The sequence below is a fragment of the Pieris rapae genome, chromosome 22, assembly GCF_905147795.1.
Source record: "Pieris rapae chromosome 22, ilPieRapa1.1, whole genome shotgun sequence".
NCBI lineage: Eukaryota > Metazoa > Arthropoda > Insecta > Lepidoptera > Pieridae > Pieris > Pieris rapae.
Genome location: NC_059530.1, coordinates 1,390,769 through 1,406,937, shown reverse-complemented (window position 1 = coordinate 1,406,937; position 16,169 = coordinate 1,390,769). Strand labels below are relative to the sequence as shown.

General features: G+C 33.5%; 1 protein-coding gene across 3 annotated transcripts in view; it reads left to right on the top strand.

Moving 5' to 3' along the window:
• The window catches only part of LOC110997426 (la-related protein 1), a 55,830-nt gene that overhangs the window by 1,663 nt on the left and 37,998 nt on the right, over positions 1-16,169 (top strand). The window lies entirely within an intron of this gene.

Below are 16,169 nucleotides of genomic sequence, written 5' to 3'. Positions count from 1 at the left end.
ATCAATGTGCACAGGAAATCCTCCCCTATAATGAATCAATGGATTTGATGTGCATAGAAAATTTATTTCAAATTAAAATCTTAGGTAGTTTTGCTTTTTAATAATTAATATTTTTTCATGATCCTAATAATTTTTTATGATATAACAAGGTAACATCTGCAAATAATAGTTGAGGATTGTTATTTTAATGTGTTCCAGTCTGTCCTAAATTCAATTTACATGAAAACCTTTAAAAAAAGTATTATTATGTCACCATAATTGAAATAAGGTATAATTTATAAAGTTATAAACTCAAGTTTAATATTACAATAAATAGGATTTATATTTTCCCTGGAAATAATTTTCTTTTATCTGAAATTGCTTTGACTGCTTTTAAAGATAATGTTAATGTCTCTTATCTTTTTGTTAGCAAAGTGTGAGATGTTTGTATAATTTAATACCAAAAAAATTGTAAGGAGGTGTTACCTACTTTTTTTATGTATCTATAAAAAATTTTTAGTATTCTTGTTTGAATTTACTTTGAAATAATAATTAGAAGCAATACAATTCATGATAAATTTTAACTAAAATCATAAATTTTTGTCATTCTGATGAAACATTTATTAAAAAAGCAATTTAATTATATATAATAAAATATAATAGGCTGAAGTCCTATAATTCAAATTTTAAATTATTGGTCTAATTTGTTTTACTTTCGAGGTCATTTGTTAAATGAAATTATTTATCTTCCTATACATATATTAATGAGACATTTATGAAAATTTAAAAGATTCAATGGCTGAACTTAATTGAAAAAATATTATATGGATGAGTCGTCATGTGGAATAGAACATCAAAAATTGTATAGGTTTTTTTAAATTATAAGTCATTTAGTTCTTGCACATGAAATTAAGAAAGGCTGTTGTTATAACAACTATACAACTATACTACTATTTCAAGAGGTATAAAATTTAATTAAATTTTGTATTGTATACATATATAACTTAACTCTGCTTTTTACCTTCAACTGGATACAATTGGGTAAAAAGTATCTGATGTTTGTTACCAAGGTTACATATACTTATAGATACTATGTTTCTTAGCTACTTCATTTAATAATGATAATATTTGTTTATAAGAATTATATATTTAAAACTGTGTCTTACAGTGATACTTTCTAAATATTAGAAAATGCTATTTTATGCAATTCTTACAAAAAATAAATACAATCTTCATTATCTCCAGTCATAGTTTAGTGGTGAAATATTATTCAGATGAATTCAATTTCCAAAAAATAATTTTGTTTTATGTTAGTTGTCACAATAGCCAAATACTGACATGCATTTAATAAATATCAATAAAGCAGAAACATGTATGGCTATGTCCCATGAGATTGCATGAATTGTTAGGTGTTTTGACCTCATAATTACTAGAATAGTAACAAAGGTTTCTATATAATTTTCAATTACATAAGGTGACCAAACTTTTGATTAAGTGAATAAGCTATAATAAAATGAGAAACCAGTTATAAATACTATGTTTGTTTTCCTGTTGCTATAATTGTTAACTATGAATCAAATTAGAAAACCAATGTATAATGATAGATTCTTTAGACTGTAATAGATTATTAGTGTTAAAGAGATATGTCAGAGATTTTAATCTGAGGTAATCAAGTACAGCCATGTGGCCAATACATTATGCTGACTTACACAGGTCTTGTATGTTGATATCATTTCACTCTAGGCTCAGTAATAATATTATTATTAGTACTTTGTACAATGACTTTCTTTGAAATCCAACTAGGTAACTAGGCAACTAAATACAGTTTAATGTCTGTAAGTTTCTTGGTGCTTAAATAAAAATCCTATTTACATGTTAGTCCGACAACTGGATTTTTCATACAATTTGTATTTGTAATTAAATACTTAATATGTAAATTAATAAATGTTTGTGCTAAGTTCCAATTTTGTCCATGCAGTGCTTTTGAAGTTTCGTTTTAGACAAAAAATAACTTATCTATTAACTGTTCGATTTTTTCATGAATAAAGTAATAGTAAGCAATATTTTAACTTTTGCTTGTGTTTTTCTATGAATTTATTGATACACGGATCAGTGCTTAATTTTGAATAACAATTACTTACTGTCAGTTACTGTTTCATTTAATAAGAATAATAATCAGTGACACTACAACCTCTTTAGGTCTTGGCCTCAGATTTCTGAATCTGTTTTATGATCATATTTAAATGTAATAGGCAAGTAGGTGATCAGCCTCTAGTGCCTGACACACGTCGTCGACTTTTTGGGTCAAAGACATGTCGGTTTCCTCACGACGTTTTCCTTCACCGTTCGAGCAAATGTTAAATGCGCACATAGAGAGAAAGTACATTGGTGCACAGCCTGGGATCGAACCTACGACCTCCGGTATGCTCCGGTCGCCCGCTGGAGCCACTAGGCTAACACTGCTCACTAACTGTTTCCCTTTGTTAATTTTTTGCAGTAGGAATATTATGTTGATAATAATGATTTTGGAATAACATGTTTATATCATATCTGAATATGAGAAAATAATAAATGACTCTCACTCGCACACTTGGCCAGCCTTCGTTTTTGCCACATGTTTATTTCGTAAAAACACTCTATTTTGTATAATATTACGTATTGTGTAACGCAAGATTGGCTTTCGTCTGTGGCATTGTTTGTATATGTGGTTAAAATTACATTATTAAAAGATCGGCAACGCACTTGCGAGCCATCTGGCATTAAGCGGCGATAACAATTGACATCAGGTGAGCTGGCCGTTTAGCCCGTTCAATAAAAACAAAGTATTCCGTAGGTTTGGCACTTAATGTATTTTTTATGGGCACATTCGTTACATAGAGGCACTTACAGACAAAATATTATATTTAAAAACCACAAGATAAGTAATTATGTTGTGCATGACTGATATAAAGAGACATTACGAAATATTAAAAAAAAACTCACAAATAAAAAAATATTTTAATTATTAATGTTGAAGTAATGGCTGCAGCATCATACTTAATATGTAGACTATAATTTTAATTCATTATTAATGTATCATTTGGGGCAGACCGATATTATTTATTTATATATCATATCAATTTAATGTGTAATTTCATTATTAGGTTTAGACACAGTTAGCTGATGCATTCTTAAAATTTAATATATTTAAAATTTTATGAATGACATGTTGGATAAAATACGTTCCATTTCACGCAATTATTTTAGAATTTATTTAGAGGTAATTTTAAATGTGCATTATAAATACATTCAAGTGGAATTTCCGTCTTGGAAGTATTACTTACAGCCTTTTTATATTTCAGTTATAGCCATATTTGTACATTATAATTAGTTTAGTTTGTTAGGTTAGGCTTGATATAAATTGTATAGGATCGTTCGTTTCTTAAATAAATTTTTCTAATCTTGATTCTCCTTAAGTTTGGGAGGTAAAACTCCAAGTATGCAAATTACTGATTTCTCATAAGAAAACCAGGGGTAACGCTTGTCGTAAAACACAAGTTGTTCTTGTGATTAACAGTTGGAGGGGCTTTTAAATATTTTTAATGTAGTTGATACGTTATCACTTCGTGGTTTGGACATAAAGATTTAATAAACTCATTAAACGGTTACAAATCAAATTATTTACAGTGAATCGTGCATTGATGCATTTTAATATGAAGCTAAGCTAAACACGAAGCTAGTTTGCAAATATAAACAAATTTTAATAGAGAATAATTGATAGTAAAGTTCGCTTCTAACTTGGATTTTTTGGTCAATTGGGTTAAAAGAGAATTTTTTTTGTGAGTGACTCGTAATTGACTTCAAAGTTGTTTGGATAACTGCAGCTGAATTTCATATTCGGACGTCGAGGCAGAATAAGAAATTCCACCCGTAACTCGACGTCCGTCTTTCTACAACTGTTTTTGCCGCCCACGACCATATTTGGAACCAGCTGCCCACTGAAGTATTTCTGAACCAATTCGACTTAGGGTCCTTCAAGAGAATAGTTCATGCTTTGAAAGGACGGCAATGCACTTGCGAGACTTCTGGCAATGTGAGTGTCCATGGGCAGTATCACTTGGCATCAGGTGAGCCTTCGCGTTTGCCTTGTTACATAAAAAACCAGTAAAACAGTATTTCGTAATTTATATGTTATATTTATCGAAGTCATATCAACTCCTTATCATAATTGTAAGATTAAAAAAAACATGTGCTTCATTCGGTGTTGCCAACATGATACTTAATAGATTAAGTTGATCAATGGAGTAGATGTATCCGAAGGTAATGGTAGTTTTACTTAGCGGCGATATCATTTAGCATCAGGTGAGCCACCTGCTCGTTTGCCCTCTGTTCTGTAAAAAAAGCATGCAAGTCAAGTCAAGTCAAAATTTATTTATTCATATAGGTAACATAATGTACACTTATGAACATGCGTGGAAAATGATTTGACCCATCGTACTTTGTTGTTCCCGTTCTAATATAGAGTGATGCAATCTTGTACATACACCAGTATTTCACCATAAGCCCTTATCACATTCTATGCTTATAAAATTAATCAAATATCATCGTTTTGACTATGTTAATTATTAACACAATTTTAATTATTATGGTATGCATAACGTGACCAGACATCCCGTTTTGAATGGGACTGTCCCTTTTTATAATTACGAGTCCCGGTGTCCCCGAAATAAAGTGTGTGACGCAGAATTGTCCCGTTTTCAGAAACGCGCGCGAATATTTGAGCAGCGGAATATAAGAGAAACGTGCCAAGAGTTTCATCCTTATTGGAATCGCCACAACAAAACAAATTTGTTTTTCTGCTAATATAATTAAACATTTTGGTTACCTATATTTTGTGATTCGTTAGTTTTAACTGACTTTTTCTATAAAAATAACTAGGTTCGTACTTATTATTTACTCTTAATTCAACCAATACCCCGTTTTGAGTCAAAGAATAAATGGTAACTTTAAGTATAGCAGATTCATTGTACATATGTATTTGTTTATATAAATAAATTTCGCTAGCTATCATCAGCTATCAGCACGAATGTTTCATAGAGATCCGAATTCTTTACCTGGTCTCGGCTTGTGAATTTTTTTATATATGTGTGCATATCTTTTAGAACTAATATAATATCTGTTCGCGGGAGTTATTCTCGCGCCTTTTATATATTTTCATTATTATTCTTCATTGTTAATACTTTTATATATAAGTTCATTACAGTCTTTAGCATGTTTTGTACTAACATTACTCGTAAAGCAAATGTCTTGTTTCTTATATCTTACTTAATTAAGTTAGTCGAATATTAGTACTTTCCCAGTTGTTGGTGAAATATTGGGTGGATATAATTATCCTCACTTGGCTTCAATGACAACGCCTTTGAAATCTTATATATAAAATTCATGTAATCCACCCCTAATATTTTTTTTAAATTTTAGATAAAAAAAATTATGATAAAGCATTAGTAAATATATAATACATATAACCCCTAATTTTCGCCCCTCTACGGACTACGATCAACCCCTATTTTTTAATTGTAAATGACATACATGGCAAAACGACGTTTGTCAGGTCAGCTAGTAAACTCTAAAAATGTTGAAATTATTTTAATGTTATTTAATTGCTACGGAATTCTTTAAATAATTAATTCGTTTATTTGAAACGTTATCGTTCAGGATTATTGTGTAAGCTTTATTATATCCGAAATTATCAATACGCACTGATAAAGTAATTTGATTGTGATATAGCCACGTTGCAGTACAAGATATTTTGGCATAGCTACACAGATTATAAGGCCAAGGCTGATGCGGAGTTGGCCCAGTGGTTGTGTGTTCGAATCACGCCTGTGCACTATTCTGTTAACACACAAGCAAACTGTTAGAATCGCCGCCCAAATGTCGTTGGTCAGGCACATACAGCTGATCAATTGCTTGCCTATTAAGAAAAAATAAATATATATACTAAGGTAAATAATAGGTATACTAGAAATACCTAAGGTCAAGACCAAATGGTTGTATTGTTTGAAGGCTGATGCGGGATTATTTTAGTTTCTTTAGCGGTTTTACAAACATATTTTTTATTAATTACATACTGTTTGAACAGTAATATTGATTTATTTATTACACACGCTAACGTACTATGGATTGTAGGTCAATTTTATTAACTATATTACCACACTAGTAGTTGTAGTTGTACCTAAAAAGGCCTCATCTCCTCGGAGTTCCGAGGTCGATATCGCTCGTAAAAACCATTTGTTTGTGGGTTTTCTAACCTTAGATTTACTAAAATTCTTATTACTATCCTTACTATATAAAATTTTTAATATTGTTTTATATATAATTTTTAAATAAAAAAAAATGAATTGTTCAATTTATAGGGTTGAGGAAGAAATAACAAGGAAATTCTTAACTAAACACAGTCAGTATATTTTCAAATAGCAATCAAATTGCCGTGTGGGACCCACGTTGGGAATCACTGGCCTAAACAGACAGATGGATATGTATATATATCTCTCTCTTTAGTCGGCAGCTCATGTCTGAGCGTCGTGGTCAGCAACGAAGCATCTAGATCGGGCCACCTGCCTCCATCGGTTTCTGTCCAGCGCTTCCCTTATCACACTGTATAGCTCTGAAGACGAGCTGTCAATGAGTCTTTCACTTGATCGGTCCATCTGGTAGTCTATATATATATAAAAATAATAATATTGTAGAGCACAGATACAAATAGCGATATACAAAATATTTTTGTCTATAGTTTCCAATCCTTTCTCTTTAACTAGCGAACTGTGGACCAATTGTTTAAAGAAGAGTATGTCTCTTCCGCAATATCCGGCCTGTAAAAATCTCCTTTTTACCTTAAGAAGACCAAAGTATGTCTGCCGCGATGTAATCTGAAATAATCCTTTTAAATTAATTTGCAATTTATTTAAACATCTGAATAACGACGGGGGCAAAGTCGTTTTTATAATCAAAACTGTGTTACTGTGGTATTAGGTAAAGTTAGCGAGAACAATATAATAGATATTTCATATTATCTTCAAGGTCATTTGACGACAATGTACGTCATATTCGGTTATCGTAGGAAATTCGTCAGACTTAATTTAAAAAATAATTGCCGTGTTTCTGTACTATATACTTTAGTTATAAACTAATATTTTTAAACATTGATGTTATTTTGTTAATGTCAGATGACTATTAAAGAATAGTGTTATCTGTTGGGGCGTCAAACTATATGATTTTAGGAGATACGAAAATGAAATTATGATCCAAATGTCGATATTAATATACTATGATTACTGCTAGTAAAGGGTTATCTTTAGGTTTTTTTAAATGTTACAGGAGGCAGACGGGCAGGAGGCTTACCTCATGTAAAATGACACCGCCGCCCATGGACACTCGCACTGCCAGAAGGCTCGCAAACGCGCTGCCGACCTTTTAAAATGTTTAGTTATTTACATTATACACCGTTTCTTCACCGTACGTCGTAATGACTACATATTTCATGCACATCACCAAGGCCGAAACACGGTTTTCGGTCCGCTTTACTCCCAAATCCTCTATTATTCAAAAAACAGAGCAAATTCAAGCAAAAAAAAACTCCCTAAAACATCAGCTATTCAGCCACTATGATAGGAGTCCCGTAGGGCAATTTTTCCCACATATTCTATATTAAAAATATGCTTATTTAACTAAGAACTATTGTGTGGCCTCTATCATCCTATAATATGTAATGTATGTAATGAGGACAAAACATTTAATCTAAGCGGAGGGTAGTAGGGGGTTGCGTCATTGATTATTCTAGGACGTTACGATTTTCAAGGCGACATGTACGACCTTGTACATAATTCGCAAATAGCTATTATATTGTGACTACTGTTTTAGCACGCGTAATGTTTGCGTACGAATGCCAGAGCCTAAAACGTACATATCTTACGGATAACGACTCGTTGATTAGCAATGAACATATGAATTGAATGTGAATTGTCTTAAGGATTTGTGGTGGACCTAAATTAAATAAGTTGCTAAAAATTTACTTACAATACTTTCTCATACGACAATATACGAGCGGTAACCTGTCCACACTTGCTTTTCAATCCAATCTGTGTGTTTAATCTACTGAAAAGTCCGGAAAAATCCCTTAAAAATCTACGTCAATTATGCGAGCCTTCTGGCATTGAGCGGCCATAGGCGGCGATATCACTTAACATCACTTTTTGCCTTTTTCCCCCTCCTGTATAATTATATGAATAGCTTTTTTTTAAATCTTGTTTATTTTATAAACCATACATGTAATGGAAATATGAATAGTTAACAAACTCTCATTTCATGTCGTTTTGTGTCGAATGTGACAAGTTGCAACGTATTAAAGGCACTGACCCTATGACCTCTACGTATCTCAATATCGAATATGCGTATGACAGATGACAATTGCAAGCTGGCAGACATCCAGCCGTCATAATGAACATGACCTACACCCTTGAATGGTATTGATATGACTTTTTCCTTATAATATCTTCGTAACTCCGTACCACATATGTTGAACAAGGAGTACCCCATTGTGCCCGATATGGCAGCCCTAAACGGAGAACCGTTAAATCAAGACTATGCATCAGTTTTTATTATATCGGCTGTGGGTCAGTGTCTTGTCATAGATTTTTGGTTCTGTGGGATTCTATGCGATTTCCGTGATTCGAACCAGTGTGTTAGCTAATGTTCCAAAACAGCTCTGTGTTTGTTAGTAATGGTGTTAATATGATAGTTGCAGAATGGAGCCACTTTTTTCTCAGATTTTTGTTGTTAAAGGGTCGCTTTAGTATTATGTAAGCAGATTTACTGTTATCCCCCCCTACTCTTTTCCGCAAAAGTAAGAAAAGCTCTCAAAAATATTAGTGTTAGTTTTCCTGTAATCCTCGAAAATATATCTCGTTTTCAAGCATAGGCAATGTGTGGCAAATATGTGTGAAAGCCAATAATTACTGTTGACGTAATGATCAAATAAGAAAACCATCCCTGTCCAACTGGTCGATTAAAATTTGCGAAGATTGCTAACTTTTTCATTTGGTTTCAGCTTATAATTATATTATTAACTAAAACATATATATCCTATAATGTTAGGTTTATAAAATGATAACAAAGTTTAAAATTATAATGAGAAACTCTAATACAGGTTTCTTATATGTTAAAACTTACTTGAATACTTAAATTGTTTTGGTGCTTCTCCATTACTGAAGGTTGGCCATCTCGTGAAGCGTGCGCATCTTGTCCTGCGCTAGATGACTCCACCGCAGTCGCAATACCCGTTTAGTAATGTTTTACAGCCATGATTTTTTCGTTCTTTTAACACGCTGTTTACCCTGTATAATCCCCTGAACTGATGAAGCTCAAGGCTCAAGTACGGGTGCCCTTGCTTTGAGAAAGTTTTTTCATCTCATCAATAGCCTTCTCGTTTAGGAAGTAAGGAAAAGCAATCTAATTAGCTTTATGAAGCTAACGATTGTATTATAAAGCTGTTCTCGAACGGGAATTAATCGTTGGTCCCGGTTGACTAATTATTTTATTGTTTATTTCGTAACAGTGATCAGCTGAACGGTTAACATTGGAACAACGCCAGTAACTAATAATACGCAACGCAACCTTAGATTACTTTATCCATACTTTTGGGTTTGACAAATGTTTTGTCGAAGAATGATTTCGTACGGATGAGATATTCAGTTTGAAATAGTTTTTAACGTATACTAGACAGAAAGACTACAGGAACCCATGCCCCAATCATTTTCGCGTTTTTCAAGGCAGTTTTTGCCGCGCACCACCACCTTGTGAAACCAGCTGCGCACTGAAGTATTTCCGAACTAATTCGACTTAGGGTCCTTCAAGAAAAGACTCTTCACTCGCGTGCCCTAGCATCGAGGGTGTCCATGGGCGGCGGTATCACTTAACATCAGGTGAGCCTCCTGCCCGTTTGCCCCCTGTTCTATAAAAAAAAATTAAACTATAATAGCAATGGGCTGATTATATAACACGATATTAAAACCGATTAAAGACAACAAGAGAAGCTACCACCCGGGAAATAACGAGTCGCTGAAATGTCAGTTGTTGACTTGATAGGAGATGGCAGGATATTCGCAAAGACAGTCAATGAATCAATCAACTAAAGACACTTGGTTAGCGAAGGCTCCCACGGGTTCATATCCATAGGTGACTGACAAATGACTACTAATATTTTTTTATGTACCTGTGTCTTCACTAAGACATCATGAAACATTATAATCTAGCCTAACTTAATACTAATAAGTAAGTTAAGGATTTTTATCACAAGGAAGTGTCTAATAACACTGCTTACAGTCTATTAAAAGGAAGACAGCCTGTTCTTGTGGGTTTTTTTTTCATTCACTAGTTCAAATGGTTTTGTCCTTTACAGTCTTTTCACTAGGCCCGTGGTGTCAAGGAGTTGCATAGACACGACATTTGACAACTTAATCATATGGAAATATAAAAGGCTTTTAATTAAGTAAGAAGATTATTTAACCTCGGTATCGCGTCAAACTTCTATAGATCTTGCTTAGGTACATAAACCGTCATAAAAAAATTATTGGGGCTTAATTAATATAACGTATAATTTTGTTAATTTTTGCTAAGCCGGACATAAAACTATTGTATACAATATACAGACAAAAGGCACAGCTTTTACTGCAATAAACAATTTACGATGGGTGCAAAATCTTTTAGAAAGTAGGCGTAGTAGTTAAGCCGATTTTGGGTTTACATGGTACTTCCTAGAATACGTGCAATGTGATGCGTGGTATTTTCTTAAATATACCGTAGTTCCAATATTCTTTACCTACAAAGTAATAATTAAAATTATTAAAATAAAAGTCAAGACAAACTTGAAAAGTTTCGTCCCTTTGGCAGTGTAACTTTAAACTCTGACAGCATTTCCTCGCAGTACTGCGATATTTATTCGTTAAGGAAAGCATTAGCTCTGGGGTCACAGGTACTATCTACCAGGCGCCAACTTTAATCTTTTATTAGCGACTGTGCACTTGAAACCCAGGGCCCAAGAGTCTGTCTGTACTCCAAATGGAACAGAATCAAAGTTGGAGGAAAGACTTATATTTGTGCGGTTTTTATGTTCTGCCTGCTAGTTATACATAATTAAAAAAAAAACAGCCAGTGGTATAGGGCCTTTGCCCAAAAAGAGCACACAGATACCTAAAGAAAATTGGAATAGAAGCGTGTTTACATGTAAAAGTATCCTAATTAGTATTTTTATTACAATATATGAGTACATATAGAATAATAGGAGTTATGTAAATGTAACATGTTTGCTTAATATATATATTTTTTTTATTTACAACTTATTTTGACGAATTATATCACAAAAAAATCATGCAAAAGTGATTTTTATTTAATTATACCGAAGAAGACTTTTCTCCTATCCACTAAGTTTACAAAAAAAAATCATTTTTACTTAAGTCAAATATCGATGATAACACAAGAATTTTTAAAATCGGTCCTGTACTTTTTGAGCCATTTCGTTACAAATATACATACAAATCTTTCCTCTTTATAATGTTATTTTTATATATATATATATATATATATATTTAAGGGGTATTTGAAGTTGGTTTTAAGAACATTCTGAAAGATTTGGCATATCTGGAATATGTCTGATCTATATTGACTCTATGTTCATGCGCACGCAACAACTCGTCGTAGTGCGAACGACAATTTTACCTTGTCATGCTGAACGCGCGGCGTTTTTTGGCTCGTAGCCAGACATTTCGTCTGTCACCGTTGCGTTTACTTCTTTTTATGGCTTATTTATTCATCTGTGGACGTATTTAAGAAAAAAAATTATGTACAAATTTTGTTGGTTGATGTCTGTGTCATGTCTATGGGAAAGATTTAGATCGGGTAGGTTCAGTGTGAATACTTAACATGCCATAAATTCATATGTCCCCCAAGTGGGGCAGAAGGCTTTCAGCGTAGACAGCGAGTCTGATCGGTTCTGGGCAGATCTCTTAATACTTCTTCAATAAAGTGTGTAATGAAATATTATAATTAATGACATTATCAGTTACCCAAACCTTAAGTCCATCATAGATAATATAGTAATTTAAAAAAAATATTAATAGGACGTTGAGTCGGTTTATACACGAAATATAGTTGCAATAAACGGTGTAGCAACCAAATTAAAAATAAACTAGTAACTAATACCGGTTTTACGGATTGAACCAATGACAAAACTAAAAAAAAGCCGGCTACGCACCCACTGACACGGGTCAGCCTTTTATGGCTGTTCTGTAGGCTCGTTTGCCTCCCTCTCATATAAAATAAATATAAAAGTAGTATTAGAGTTTCTTGAAGCAAATATATAACGACATATTTTACCAGTGCATAGTGCTATTCAAAATCCACTACAAATTTACTATGATTATATATTATATTTATGATTTACAAGTATTGTAAATATGTACAGACAAATTCCAGCTACATTTTTATAATATAGAAGATAATGCTCTGGCGCAACTATTTACCTGATTAGTGGGACCTTGGCGCGATAAGGAGGCATCGATCTGCTAATAACGTGTCGTCTTCATTACTCACGTGGACTGATTATAACACTCAAAGCAAGAGGTGCTGTGTACTGAGCACCCGCCAGCGATGGAAGCCTATCGTAAAACCTGATAAATTTGGATAACTTTTTATTTTTGATTTAAATACCTGTATAATTTTATAATATATTTTTATATTATTTTTTCGCCAATAAGCAATGCTTTATTAACATACAAAATGCCTTATCATTTTTTTACCTTTACACAATATACTACAGTCAAACCCGTTTACGACGACATACCTATTATATTGACCAAAATCAAAGGTCCCGGCAGAATTCTATTGTATTAAGTACTTAATAACAATATTATTACCTACTGTTGCATTAGCTGTTACGAATATCGGTTTTTACGACCCTTCGATGTCGTTATAACAGATTTTGATATATTTCACAAAGCAATACGACAGTTTTAAATTTATACACGTGTCATTTCAAGGCTAGGGATAACTTAAAATTATATTAATTTATTACCAGTAGCGTCACCAATGTGCCTACGAATTTGGCGTGGTACAAAAGCTATTGTCAATTAAATATATTTAATACAAAAATTTGATTTTTTTTTTTCAAAATAGACATGTACTATTATAGGCACGTAAGTCTAGCGCTGGCCGATACGTGGAAGGCATTGCTGCGCATGTGTACTGTGGTGCGGGGGCCGGAATGCGACTGGAGAGCCAATCGACGCTCTTCATTCCGCTAGCCCCCCTCAGGTACCTTTAATTTTTACTTCTGCGCAATAACGGTCAGCGCTAGAGTTTCGTGCCGCTACTAATAATCCAACTATACTTCGAGGGCCTTATGTGACCTTGTTGGAACTATAAACGGTGTTTCGTACCTCAGACACCAGAGAGGACACGAATCCGTTGCCTCTACGTTTTTAAAAAAAGTTTCCATCAAAGATGATGGACAGTGATGCCAGTACCTTGTCGCCGTATGTATTAAAAACATCTTTAGTTGATGTCAACGACCAATGCTACAAAAAGTGCTGGCTTTTGACGGTTCGTGGGTGTTTAGGCGTCTGTGGCCAGTAAATCGGCGATTATTTAAAACTTATATAATAACATGTATATTTTAACATCTCTATGCACAGTTCGCATTAATGTATCTTGAGTGTTGGCCTAGTGGCTTCAGCGTGCGATTCTTATACCTGGGGTCGTAGGTTCTATCCCGGGCTGTTCATTTGCTCGAACGTCGAACATCGTGAGGAAACCGACATTTCATAGGCTGATCACCTACTTACCTATTAGATTTTTTTAAAAATATCATGAAACAGATTAAGAAATCTGAGGCCAGAAACTATAAGAGATTGTATTGTAGTGCTGATTTTTCTTTAGGCACAGTTTGCACTGCCATCGACATATTTTAAAATAAATATTTATTTTCAACACACAAACAGTATTTCTTCTTTTATAACCTATATAGATAGTAATAATAATTCAAGTAGAAAATAACAACAAATTTGTAAAGTTTAACCCTGCTGCAGTGTACTTTTAATGCTGGTATTTCCTTGCTGTATTGCGATACCCATTTACCCATTTACCTAACTGTATACAAGAAATATTCTTGCTAATTGGTTCATAACATTGGTATTCTCACTGTTTTCCTATGTACGCGTACGCACGGAAAACTTGTCCTGATACAAAACAGTGCCAAAATACTAATACTCTGAATACAAAGTTTTTTCGTGGCCATAACGCGATAAAAACAGAAGATTTTTTTGTATTAGTGCGCAATCGTGTAAAAACAGCTTTTGGCTGTGCGATGATATAATACTCTAAAGTTCCTAGACGCTTTTAGCCGTATCGTTAAACAAAATGGCTTCCGAAGTGAGAAACTATCCTGCTATGTTCGCGGGTGGTGTCTCTCAGTCCAACGGTTTCAGGTTCGGATCACGGAGTTGAAGGCTCTTGTAAATTAATTCTTCTGTGGTCCGTTTCCAAATTTGTGGACTCGAATTATGTGTTGTTTATATATAGGTAATATTCAAAATTAATAAGTAGATAGATAGTATAGAAAATTAACAAGTGTAGGACTCGATTTTTTTTATTGCGATGATTTTGTTGGCCATGGCAAACCTTTGTAGGTACGATAAATAATGTCCTGTCTAATTGAAACAGTCTTTATATGAAAATATTGGAATATTATTGATTTAAAAAAGTAAACATAGCACTATATATAGTGTTAGTACTTATTTTTTGACGTACAAAAATTCGACTTGTTGACTCTTCCTTTTAAATATTACAATATGTTTTTGTTTGTAAATATTTTTATAAAAGAAAATAACTTAGCCAGAGTGTTATAGGCCTTAATTTCAAATAATTATATGTAATATGACAAAAGTACATCAAAGGACGCATTCTATCACCCTTCGCAATTTTGTTCGAGGGTTGCCGACCAAGGGCGTTGTTGGGGTGTACAAGCATGGATTAAATTACATTTTTGGCAGTTTCGTTTGCTAATATTGAACGAGAAACGAGGAAAACTTTAAACCAAGTCTCATTATACAAATAAAACAGGTCCTTTAAGCAGGAGTAGTGTTTAGTGTGTATATAAGACTTATGTTCTGTTTGAATATATAAATTCTCTTCTTATTCGTAACTCTTGACAGAGCGGTCGTGATCACTATGTGGTAGAAGGCGCAGATGATGATGCGCTTCACCACGTTCCGCCATCGTTAAGTTCAGAATATATACATGCGAATGTATGTTATAATTAATAAATAATGTATGTTATAATTGTAGTCAACGTGAAATGTACTCGAAAAATCGATTAATTGTTCGTTTATATAACAGGCGGCATACGGGTTCGAACTTCACCTGAGAAGAAGAAGAAGAAGTGATATATGGACACCCTCGATGACAGAGGGCTCGCGATTGTGTTACTCTTGTATAATTGATGATTGAGAAGGATATTTATTTCCGGTAGATTAGCAATTATATTTTATGTAAAAATTAAAGGTCAGAATTAAAGAAGAGGGTGCCCCAAGAAAAGGCGGATAGAGGAAATAGAAGCGGTAGTCGGAAGCAATTGGAAAAAAAGCCATGGACCATAAAAAAGGCTGGAAGAGACCGTTACCCGTGAAGGGATACCGATCAATGGTAATGAAGGAAGCTATGATAACAAGAAAATCAATGTACAGAACATAAAACGGGCTTCATTATTATTATAAATCATTTCATTCGTTTTATATACGCAATATGACGTACGAAACGCACTTTTACCACATAATATACTTGAGAAATGAACGTATACTAATTACTCAACCGATTTGACATTTTTGTCCTAATGCCCCGGGGAATATAGGCTGTATTACCCGCGTATAAGATCTAGATTGGTATGCAATTATTGTTACGAATTATAGCGAATTGATACGATTTGTAAATGATGCTTGGTTTGATTTGAGGACGGGAGCGATTAAATAATTTAATGTAAAGTATACATAAATATAGTACGGTAAAAGGAAGACAGCTGGCAGCCTTATTGCTTTTGAGCGATCTCTGCCAGGCAACTCTTGTAAGAAACAAAAGTAGATGAGTGTAAGACATGCAAACATAAG